The following is a 9,409-nucleotide window of genomic DNA, read 5'->3' on the forward strand; positions in this document are numbered from 1 at the left end:
GAAGTCTTGGTTTGGCAGCATAACAACTCTGGCTGGGCTCCACAACTCACAGGACTGGCAAGGTTACGGCCTAGCACGACGGAACAAGCGAACCATTCGGGCACGGCCTACAAAACTGGCATGACACGCCAGGTCAGTACATTGAATGTATTTGCAAGACAACCAAATACATAGCATCCAAACAAGCATAAGACAAAGCAGGAACCAAGCGCATGCAACAACCTTTCTCATATCAATTACTAAACATGGCATGATATAGACCAACTAAGCATGAACAGTATCGTAGCATCTACTAACATGGCAATGACATGTCATATCAAAACATGCTTCTAACATGGCAATAGCAAAACATAGCATATCATCTCAATCATGGCATAATTTAACATATCAATCAAAGCATGGCATGGCATCATGAAACTATGTTGCGTACAAACTACCGGTCATATTCAAAGCAGACATAACATGTTAACTTTATGCAACCATCTCCTGTTCTACCATGGTTCTTTAAATGCAACATATTACTCAAGCAATGCAACCGAACTTATGCACTGAGTCCTTCGGACTCTCTTACCAACGGGTTGCCTCGCAACCGAACGGCGATCACTCACGGATCACAAACAGAACCACACTTGGTTCAACACTCACCGAGACCTCGTCTCGTGATCATATCAAAACATCGTCGTGACTTCTCACGACTATCCTATGGTCCAAGTCACCACATTCTTGTTACCACATTAATTAACTTAATTATTTCAGGTTTATCCTCCATTTCAACCAAGACCCGATAGTGTGATCTACTACGAACTGTGTGACTATCGATAGACTTTATAAACACTCTGCAGAGGTAGCGCACTGTACCCACACCACAAAACCCATGGCCTCGCACTCCCATTCGGGTGGACCAACAGCGTTCCGACAAAACCGACCTACTGCCATGACACTCTCCCGGCCACTCCGACCAACACTCCTTTTAGGTTCAGTCCTGGGTGGCCCCGTACCTACCAAAGGCACCAACGGCCACCGTCGTGGCAAAACAAAACGGTCCCAAACGGGGACATGAGCTCAAAACCAAACCCGGGCACATGAGGCTTATGTCTGCCTACCTGATCAGGGTAGCGCGCGCCCATAACCTTCCCTTGTTGGAGGCACCGGCGAGAGGCACGACAATAGATCGCATTAGGGCCTTCCCATAAAGGCAAATGTGGCTGCACTGAAAAAGTTCTATTTGGTGGCACTATGACTCGATCCCATCGATGACGGAGGAGGTTTGTTATTATTAAGTCATTTTATTATCTTCTCCGCCATCATGAACAGGAATGCAACAATGAGCATGCATCATACAAATGCTTTAATAAACTACCGAGCCTCTCAAATGAACAACAATAGCATAAAGAACATGACAATAGCAAGTACGGTGCATTACATAGCATTTTATAATGACGACATGAAAATAAAGTAGACTAGTGACATGGCATTATCAATAACAACATTCTAATTAGCATGGCAAAAGATATCATGAAATCACAAGCATGCATGATAAGCATAATGGAATAACTGCAGACGAAAATGATAAGGAACAACTGCAACTACACACACACAGTTTGCAAGCAAAGTCAACATGCAAGTTTGGGCTCATGATAAGAGGTTGGCTTGCCTGGGGTTGATAAATACTTCGGGAAGAAGTGTGAAACGGTCGCGGAAAGATGTGCCGGAAACAGTTCTCTCCCGGAGGGGGGCTGTTTATGGGCAAGGGAAAAATGGTCATTTTTACTATGTGAAAACATTACGAAAATGATACCAACGGAAAGAGCTCGACGAACACAGAACGTGAGCATTGGAATCACCTCAATCGGAGTTACGGTTGCAAAGTTGTGACCGTTCACTTTTTAGGCAAAAAAAGGCACTAAACAGGGAGCGTTCACAATTTAACCTTTTCGGCGGGCGGGGCTGAAAAAGAGAAAGCGCATTATCAGAAATACGCCTTCGGATAAGTGAAAACGCATTTTGATCTAAAGAAGCACGAGAATACGCGTTCGGACAACTGAAGACGTAATCCAGAGGATTACGCCTCCACTTATCCACGTCAGCGTACCTGGTCAACGTCGCTGTTAGACTGGCGGGTGGGGTCCGCGTGAGGTGGGGCTCGCCTAGCCCTGGCTTCTTCTTCCTCCCGCTTGGGATCGAGCGTGGCCGAGGGAGGAGATCGTGTAACGCCCACGATGCGGCTATATCTCCCACGTGTCGAGGCACGACTTAGAGGCATAACCGCATAGTGGTTTTGTCGCAAGAAGGGTCATCTTCACACAATCCCATGTAATGAACAAGAATGGGATAAAGAGTTGGCTTACAATCGCCACTTCACACAATACATAAATATCATTCATACATCATCCAAAATACAAACATATAGACCGACTACGGTCAAAATCCAGATGAAAATAAGACAACCCCAAATGCTAGATCCCCGATCGTCCCAACTGGGCTCCACTACTGATCATCAGGAAAAGACACATAGTAACGACCACGTTCCTCGTCGAACTCCCACTTGAGATCGACGCCATCGTCTGCACTGGCATCGTCGGCACCTGCAACTGGTTTTGGAAGTATTTGTGAGTCACGGGGACTCAGCAATCTCACACCCGCGAGATCAAGTCTATTTAAGCTTATAGGACAAGAAGGGTGCAAAGAGGTGGAGCTGCAGCGGCAAAAGCATATATGGTGACTAACTGCGCAAATGAGAGCGAGAAGAGAAGCAATGGAACGAGCGTCAACTAGCAATGACCAAGAAGAGGTCCTGAACACCTACTTACGTCAACCATAACACAGACCGTGTTCACTTCCCGGATTCCGCCGAGAAGAGACCATCACGGCTACACACGCACTTGGTGTATTTTAATTGGGTCAAGTGACAAGTTATCTACAACCGGACATTAACAAATTCCCATCTGCCTCATAACCGCGGGCACGGCTTTCGAAAGATATTACCCTGCAGGGGTGTCCCAACTTAGCCCATCATAAGCTCTCACGGTCAACGAAGGATAAACCTTCTCCCGGAAAAACCCGATCAGTCTCGGAATCCCGGTTTACAAGACATCTCGACAATGGTAAAACAAGACCAGCAAAGCCACCCGAATGTGCCGACAAATCCCGATAGGAGCTGCACATATCTCGTTCTCAGGGCACACCGGATAAGTCAAGCTACGAGTAAAACCAGACCTCGAGTTTCCCCGAGGTGGCCCCGCAGGCTGCTCGGTTCGGACCAACACTCGAAGGAGCACTGGCCCGGGGGGGTTAAAATAAGATGACCCTCGGGCTCGCGAAAACCCGGGGGAAAAGGCTTAGGCGGCAAATAGTAAAACCAAAGTTGGGCCATGCTGGAGGAGTTTTATTCAAGGCGAACTGTCAAGGGGGTCCCATAATCACCCGACCGTGTAAGGAACGCAAACTCAAGGAACATAATCCCGGTATAACAGTACTAGGGCGGCAAGAGTGGAACAAAACACCAGGCATAAGGCCGAGCCTTCCACCCTTTACCAAAATATATAGATGCATTAATTAAATAAGAGATATTGTGATGTCCCAACATATCCGTGTTCCGACATGGAACAAACTTCAACTTCACCTGCAACTAGCAACGCTATAAGAGGGGCTGAGCAAAAGCGGTAACATAGCCAAACAACGGTTTGCTAGGAAAGGATGGTTAGGGGCTGACATGGCTGAAATAGGAGACATGATATAGCAAGAGATAGGTAGCGGAGCATGGCAATAGAGCGAACAACTAGCATAGCAAAGATAGAAGTGATTTCGAGGGGTGGTCATCTTGCCTGCAAGATTCTCAGAGTTGTCGAAAGCTTGATCCTCGTAAGCGTACTCGACAGGTTCCTCGTTCACGAACTCGTCTCCCGGCTCTACCCAAGACAAGAGCACAAATAAACGGAACCACAATCAACAACGAGAAATGCACAAGCAACAAGATGCAAGACATGTATGATATGCAAGTTATGATAGGCGATGCATATGCGTGCTCCGGAAGGGAGATGATGAACATGGCAGTAACTTGACAAACCAAGCATGCCACTGGAAAGATGAGATGATTTCGGTCGAAATCGATATAAAGATCACCGGAATCGGATGCACGGTTTGCAAATGGCAAGCAAAACAAGTATGACAATAATCTGCGATAAACAGCAAGATAGCACTTAAAATGCAACAAGTAGCAATGCTACAGCATCCCAACATAGCAACAAAGCATATGGCAGTAATCTACAGGAGATGCTTGACAAAAGATGAACACTGAGCTACTGCTAGTTCATAACATATCAAGCTCAAACAAGCATGGCAAAAGTGCAAAAGATTACAGGTTCACAGACTTAGTGGAAAACTGGACATGGCAGAAATCAGCATCAGGTAGCAATTTTCAGAGCACGAAATCAACATGCTACAGGAACTTAACATAGCAAAACAAGGCATGGTAGTGTTCTACTAAATGCACATGACAAAAGTCCCTTACTGACCATAAGCCAAAAAGGACCAGAGGATATGATGGCAAGCATGTAAACATAGCAAGTTTCGTTATCAGGTTTTAGACTTAGCAGAAAACAGAGCATGGCAGAAATATTAATATGTAGGCCTCTTTGTGAGCTTGATGCACTCACTACAGAGCAATTAATGAAAAACCAAGCATACCTACAGCAAGATGGCATGTTTAAGAAGCTATCCATGGCAAGAACAATTACATAGCATGTGTGGATCAACTACAATAAGCTTGGCAAAAATGCATGTCATGTTAAGAATCTGCCAGAAATATTTTATAGCAAACGTAGAGCAAGATTGAGTCATGCTATGGTGCTCTAAAATTGCAAACAATTGCAGGAATGGATCAATTACAACTATAGCTACAAAACATCCTTACTGAACATCTTCAAAATATGCATGGATCTCTCTCTAGCATCAAGTTAACATGGCAACAAAATTACAGCAGACAAGGACTTAGAGAAATCACCAAGTCCCTGAAATCAGAAATATTACGGGGCCTACTTTGCATGCTTGTGCTAGTCACCACAAAGACCACAAAAATACATGGACTATACCACTGGTAAGATGGCATGGCATACTTCAAAACACATGTAGAGCTCATGCTCATAAGACGCACAGAATAAATGATACAAAATTGACAAATCTCCAAGTTCTGATAAGAACCAGAGATTTGCAGCAACTAGCCCTCTTCCAACGAAGATTTGGGCATCAATATGACCTCTAATGAAAATGGTGCAATTGAACAAAATGAAGAGCATCACGAGACGAACAATTTGACATATTATACGCGCGAATCGGAGCTACATGCACAAAGTTATCGCATCGGGAACAGAGCAAGATACTGAGAATTTTTCCAACACTTAGAAAAATAAACGGGGACTCGGGAAGTCAACGGGCAATACCGATCGAATCTGACGCGCGAGGACCGAGGCGGGGCCGAGGGAAGTTGCCGGCGGCGAGGGAGGAGGACGGCGGGGCTGACCGCGGCGGGGCGGCGCCGGCCGGCGGGGAGCCGCGGCGAGGAGGAGGCGGCGCGCGGCGACTCCGGCGACGGGAGAGGAGGCGGCGGAGCCGGCGGAGCTGCGGGGCGGAGGCGCGGCAACCGGCGGCGGCGAGCGCACGGGCGGCGGGGCAGGCGCGCGGGACGAGGCGGCGATGGCCGGCGGCAGCGGGCGCGCGGGGAGGCGCGGGCGCGCGGCGGCGGAGATGGGCCCCGCGGGCCGGCGACGGGCCTGCGGGCCGGCGACGGGCCTGCGGGCCGGCGGCGGGGCGAGACGGAGGCGGGCCACGTGGCGCTCGCGGGTTGGCCGGGCGGCGCGGCGGACGTGTCCGGCGCGGGCGGACGCGTCCGGCGCGGCGCGGAGGGGGAGGGTTAGGGTTTCGTCTGAGATTTCGTTTTTCGGGATGTCCACTCATTTATAGGTAGAGGGAGCTAGGAGACTCCAAATGAGGTGCGGTTTTCGCCCACACGATCGTGATCGAACGACCTAGAGCATGGAAGAGAGTTTGGTGGGCTTTGGGCTGGTTTTGGAGGGGGTTTTTGCTGGACACTCAAATGGACATTGCGGAGGCCCGGTTAACCGATGGAGTACCAAACGACCTCCGAATGGAACGAAACTTGACCGGTAGTCTCCGGGTGGTATAATAAGACCACTTGACAAGCCTCGGTCCATCCCGAGAAAGTTTGACACACGCACACGAAAGAAAACTAGAGGGGTGCACCGGAGGAGATAGGAGCGCCGGATTGGAAAACGGACAACGGGGAAAAAGCTCGGATGCACAAGACGAACACGTATGCGAATGCAATGCACATGATGACATGATATGAAAATGCATGACATGACAAAATACAAAACGAAAGACAAAACCCAACAACGGAGGGAAAACATATCACATAGCCGGAAATGGCAAGAGTCGGAGTTACAATTATGGCAAGTTACATGCGGGGTGTTACAACACTCCACCACTACGAGAGGATCTCGTCCCGAGATCTAGGACTGAAAGAACTCCGGATATTCGGAACGGAGATGGTCCTCGCGTTCCCAGGTGGCTTCCCGGTCGGAATGGTGCGACCACTTCACTTTCAGGAATTTGATAGACTTGTTGCGAGTCTTGCGCTCAGTTTCTTCAAGAATAACAACTGGGTGCTCATGATAAGACAAATCTTCTTGAAGGTCAATCTCTTCGAAGTTGATAGTGCGCTCAGGCGTCTTGAAGCACTTGCGGAGCTGTGACACGTGGAACACATCGTGCACGTTCGCAAAGTTGGAAGGAAGTTCAAGTTGATAGGCTAGGTCGCCTCTTTTGCCAATGATCTTGAAAGGACCCACGTATCTAGGGGCAAGCTTCCCTTTGATACCGAAACGACGAGTGCCTTTCATTGGAGAGACGCGGAGGTAGACATGGTCTCCGATCTCGAAAGCCAAATCGCGATGCTTACTATCATAGTAACTCTTCTGGCGCGATTGCGCGGCTTTGAGATTATCACGGATGACTTTACACATTTCTTCAGCTTCAGTGATTAAGTCATTGCCAAGAAGTTGGCGTTCACCAGTCTCTAACCAATTGAGAGGAGTACGGCACTTTCTGCCATATAGAATCTCGAATGGGGCTTTGCCCGAACTCGCTTGGAAGCTGTTGTTGTAGGAGAATTCAGCATATGGGAGACAATCTTCCCATTTCATGCCAAAAGAAATGACACAAGCCCTGAGCATATCTTCAAGAATTTGATTGACTCGCTCGACTTGGCCACTAGTTTGAGGATGAAAAGCTGTGCTGAAGCGAATATTAGTGCCCATGGCCTTCTGGAAGGAGTCCCAGAACTTAGAGGTGAAGATGCTTCCACGATCCGAAGAAATCAACTGTGGAATGCCGTGCAAGGAGACAATTCTGGAGGTGTAGAGCTCTGCCAGCTGAGCTGCTGTGATGGATTCTTTGATAGGAAGGAAATGAGCCACTTTAGAGAGCTTGTCAATGACAACGAAGATAGCGTCATTTCCGCGCTTGGACTTGGGAAATCCAGTCACGAAGTCCATTTCGATATGATCAAACTTCCATTCCGGAATAGCGAGAGGTTGGAGGAGACCAGCTGGTCGTTGGTGTTCTGCTTTCACTCTTCGGCAGACATCACATTCATTCACGAATTGCGCAATTTCTCGCTTCATTCGAGTCCACCAATACGACTGCTTGAGGACATGATACATCTTCGTACTTCCAGGATGAATGGAAAGGAGGGAATTGTGCGCTTCGTTCATTATGACTTTCCTTAGATCACCTTTCGGAACCACAATCCGGTCCTCGAAGAACAAAGTGTCTCTGTCATCAATGCGATAGCACTTGTATTTGGAAAGACCCTTGTCGATACCACGTTTCACCTTCTTCACCATGGCATCAAGGAGTTGTGCCTCACGAATTTGATCTTCCAGAGTAGGAGATACTATGAGGTTGGCAAGAACGCCTTGAGGAACAACTTGGAGATTCAGCTTGCGGAAAGCTTCACAAAGATCCGGTTGGGAAGGATTGAGAATTAAGCTGTTGCAATAAGCTTTCCTGCTTAAAGCATCTGCAATGACATTAGCCTTGCCTAGAGTATATTCAATACTCGGATTGTACTCTTGAATCATTTCGACCCATCGAGTCTGCCTGAGATTGAGGTTGGGCTGAGTGAAGATATACTTGAGGCTCTTGTGATCAGTGAAAATGTCCACTTGTCTTCCCAACAAGAGATGTCTCCATGTAACCAATGCATGGACAACTGCCGCCAACTCAAGATCGTGAGTGGGGTAGTTCTTTTCGTTGGGCTTCAACTGCCGAGAGGTATAGGCCACAACTTTCTTCTCTTGCATTAACACAGCACCGAGACCTTGGAGAGAAGCATCACAGAAAACTTCATACGGCTTGGATTCATCAGGAGGAGTCAAGACAGGAGCTGTGACTAGTTTCTGTTTGAGAGTGTTGAAAGCAACTTCACACTCAGGAGACCAGACATACTTCACATGCTTCTGAAGGAGATTGGAAAGAGGCTTTGCAATCTTGGAAAAATTCTCAACGAATCTTCGGCAATAACTTGCAAGACCCAGGAAACTGCGGAGCTGCTTGACATTTTGAGGAGGTTCCCAATCCAGAACTGCGGACACCTTCTCGGGGTTAACAGCGATGCCTTTGGCAGAGATGATGTGACCAAGGAAAAGAACTTCATCGAGCCAAAACTCACATTTGGAGAACTTCGCATAGAATTGATACTCTCTGAGCTTGTCGAGCACCAATCGCAAATGTTTGGCATGATCCTGCTTATTCTTGGAGAAGACCAAGATATCATCGAGATACACCAGAACGAATTCATTGGTGTAGGGGTTGAAGATGAAATTCATCATCCGAGAGAACACCGGAGGAGCATTGACAAGGCCGAAAGACACGACAGTATATTCATAAGAACCAAAGCTTGTTCTGAATGCTGTCTTGGGAATATCTTCTTCACGAATGCGAATCTGATGATAACCCATACGAAGGTCAAGCTTCGAGAATACTTTAGCGCCCTTGAGTTGTTCAAATAGCTCATTGATGTTGGGAAGTGGATACTTGTTCTTGATTGTCTTCTTGTTCAATGGACGGTAGTCGACACAAAGTCGGTCCGTGCCATCCTTCTTCTTGACAAAAAGAACACCACAACCCCATGGAGAAGAACTCGGTCTGATCAAACCCAGACGTTCTTGTTCATCGAGCTGCTTCTTCAATTCCTTCAGCTCGTTTGGTCCAAGCTTGTATGGACGCTTGCAAACGGGTACAGTACCAGGCTCTAGTTCGATAACGAACTCAACTGGCCGGTGCGGAGGCATACCCGGAAGCTCTTCTGGAAAGACATCTTGATACTCGC

At 47.7% G+C, this 9,409-nt stretch overlaps 1 long non-coding RNA gene across 1 annotated transcript; it reads right to left on the reverse strand.

Annotated features, from left to right (window-relative positions):
* Nucleotides 1–2,332: 2,332 nt before the first annotated feature.
* LOC141021468 (uncharacterized) lies at nt 2,333–3,957 on the reverse strand. The gene is made up of 2 exons (XR_012182772.1): nt 3,825–3,957; nt 2,333–2,591 (listed from the first exon to the last, which is right to left on the reverse strand). It is a non-coding gene; the product is annotated as an uncharacterized lncRNA (long non-coding RNA).
* Between the last annotated feature and the right edge of the window lie 5,452 nt (nt 3,958–9,409).

This window comes from Aegilops tauschii, chromosome 4 (assembly GCF_002575655.3).
Source record: "Aegilops tauschii subsp. strangulata cultivar AL8/78 chromosome 4, Aet v6.0, whole genome shotgun sequence".
Lineage (NCBI taxonomy): Eukaryota > Viridiplantae > Streptophyta > Magnoliopsida > Poales > Poaceae > Aegilops > Aegilops tauschii.